This window comes from Trachypithecus francoisi, unplaced genomic scaffold, assembly GCF_009764315.1.
Source record: "Trachypithecus francoisi isolate TF-2019V2 unplaced genomic scaffold, Tfra_2.0 Lachesis_group12, whole genome shotgun sequence".
Classification (NCBI taxonomy): domain Eukaryota; kingdom Metazoa; phylum Chordata; class Mammalia; order Primates; family Cercopithecidae; genus Trachypithecus; species Trachypithecus francoisi.
The window spans coordinates 60,429,069-60,432,202 of NW_022681457.1; positions in this window are offsets into that span (position 1 = coordinate 60,429,069).

A 3,134-nucleotide genomic window follows, 5' to 3' on the forward strand; every position below is an offset into this window, starting at 1 on the left:
AGTTGCTATCTTTGTAAACTAAACTCCTTCTGACGAAATTCGAGCAGATCATCTCTGCCTGTGAGTGGAAGGCACATTCCAACCCCTGAAAAGGAAATTTAAGCCAAATAAATGTTCTGCCCAAATTAAAATACATAAAATGAATAGTTAACTCGGACAAGAGCTGATGGACGCAACAGTTGGGCGCGGACATGTGGGTGTCAAGAACGCTGACTGCCAGGCAGGGCCTCAGGAGAGAAAACCCAAATGAAATTAATTTCCTGTAACCCCCTTTGTCCATTCCTCAGGACTAATTGATGGCACGGACGTCTTGGGTGAGCAGAAATGGCCAGGGCAGACAGCATCGTGAAGGGTGGTGTAGGTCTCTGCCCTGCCGGGGTCTGAAGATGGATGGCTCAGAATTGCAGCCTCTGAGCCTGGACTTGGAGGTCCCCCATCAGTTCTCTAAGGGGCACAGGGAGAAGAAACTCTCCTCCAAATTCTCAAGACCATTGAACCCACCTTGATTATATTAGAATCCATGTGGATTCTGGCAGTAATTTTAGGACAAGTCATTTTCATGGAGCAAGGACAAAGAAATGGCAGGGAGTAGGGGAGTGGGGGCACTGGAAGAGAATTCTATGAAGCTTTGCAAAACTGCATGGAGCTGTGACAGCAGCCCCTCTCCTCTTGGCATTCATAACCTCGCCACCCGCTGCCCACGGCTGCCCCCCAGCAGCGAGCATGAGGAGCTGCGAAGGCATGAAGGAAAGCTGCCTTCTCCCCAGTCGGGGTGCCCCCATCCTGCTGGTCAGGGCGAGATGTGCCCTGTGGCAAGTGGGGGACTTACTGGGGGAGGGATTTCCTGCATGGGGCCACTTCCTGTGTGATGTTGTTTTCTGCGGGGCCAAGAGAGGGGGGACAGGGTGCCCTGCAGCAGGCTTCCAGGTTTCCATGTCTCACAGATCCTGTGGGTCCCCCCTGCTGCTCTCATCCCCACCCGTCTCAGCCAGTCCCACTGTTTCTAGCTAGCAATGAGGCAATTAATGAGCTGTACAGAAGCCCTAAGTTATCTCTGGAACTAGATGGGTAATAAACACATAAATAAGTAAATAATTAAATAACTAAATAAAATAAAACGGATGAGTGAGGCACCAGAGCTCTAGTCTCCATGGAATGAGTTGTACAGGGTAGCAGAAATAGCGGGGGAAGAGAGGGAGGCCCATAGCTCCAACCTTGGCTCCGCCGCTGACATGGAGTGTGTGACCTTGGGCAAGTCACTCCTCCTTGCTGGGAGCTCTCCCACCCGGTCAAAGACCCCATGTGGAATAGGTGCCAATAGGAGAGCATCGGGGAGATGGGAGCATGAATGACTTAATGCCGCAAGAGGCAGGGATATCCATACGGCCTCACATTCCTTCATCTTCCCAGTCTGCATCTGGCCAAAAGCTTCCTCCTGCAAGCCCTATGATTGTGGGGACATATTCTACCTGTGCACAGGGAAGCCACCCTCAGCCAGGGACAGGCAGGAGGTGGTGGACCATCAGCTGCCTTACTCTGGGGCAGGGCCACTCGAAGATGAGAGTTTCCCGCACAAACCTACAAAGGTTCCCGGGGACCAAGTACCAGTGGCCTATGGTGGCAGCCTGCTCCTTAATGCATTGGGAATTGGTTTCGTTTTGTCCCCCATCTGCCTCCTCTTCCCTCCTATCTGAACCTTCCGGGCTCCCCTGTCAAATGAACTACCTGCCCTCAAAGCCTCATCTCAGTCCAGCTTGTGGGAGAGCCCAGCCTACAAGACAGATGGGGAGGAGCAGGGCCTGGGGTCAGCCAGAGAGCGGATGTCCTGTCTAAAATGGGCGGCTGCTGCCCGGTTCCAGCCACCTGCCGTCATGCAGGAATGTGGCATCCGGAGATGCCAGAAATCTGACTGTTGTATGAAATCTCCCAATCTTCAAAATTTGGCAATGAATTCAAGTTTTGTGGGTTTTTCTTTTTTTTTTAAGAGGTATGGCTCAAGCCAAACAAATCAGCAGGTCATATTCTGTCCACAGGTCACGTTTTGCAACCTGTGCCAGGTAAAATATTCACTGTGCAGTTCAGGTGCCAGAGATAGGGCCAGTCAATGAAGGCTCCTCTTTCTAGTAAATTCTGGTCTGCAGCCATAACAGGGTTTAGGAAGTCATGACCACAAGGACCAGCAGTCTTTGGGCAGAGAGGCCCACTCTGACTCTGGGGTGGGGGTCCCCAGCTATACCTTGTGGAGAGAGTGGCCAGGAGGTTCTCAAGGTCAGCATGGCCCACCCTGTACACCTCTGGCCCAAGGAGGAGGAGACACTGCCTGCCCCATCAGGAGAGCCTACTCCCAGTGGGTTACAAAATCCTATAGCCGGCCGGGTGCAGTGGCTCACGTCTGTAATCCCAGCACTTTGGGAGGCTGAGGCAGGTAGATTACCTGAGGTCAGGAGTTCGAGACCAGCCTGGCCAACATGGTGAAACTCCGTCTGTAGTAAAAGTACAAAAATTAGCGGGGCATGGTGGCGCATGCCTGTAATCCCAGCTACTCTACTTGGGAGGCTGAGGCAGGAGAACCACTTGAACCCGGGAGGTGGAGGTTGCAGTGAATCAAGGTTGCACCATTGCACTCCAGCCTGGGCAACAAGAACAAAACTCTGTCTCAAAAAAAAAAAAAAAGAAAAGAAAAGAAAAGAAAAGAAAAAAGAAAATCCCATAGCTTGGTTTCTCATCAGGATGCTCCCTATTGTAAATTAAAGTCCTTGGATCAGGGGTGCCACTCCTTGAGAAATCTGAGAAGGTCATACCAGGGCTCATTCCCCCTTTAGCAAACTGAGGCCAGACATTATTCAAGATGCACAGAGAATCACCTACCAGCCCTTTGCATCCTGGACTGGAACCTTAAACATATGGCTTGAACCTGACCTTCAGGCAGAGCCAGGCCAGCTGCTCTGGGCCTGAAAGCAGGTGGGAACACACCTGCTCTCACTATTGTAAAAGGAAAGCCCCTTTCCCCTGAAAGTTGCTGAGTCACACGAGGGTGGGTCACCCACAAAGGGAAAAGTGCCTGAGGCCAAGGCAGAGACAGAGTGAGGTGGGGTGCTGAGAAGGGTGGAGGGGCAGGTTCCTGGTGACATCAC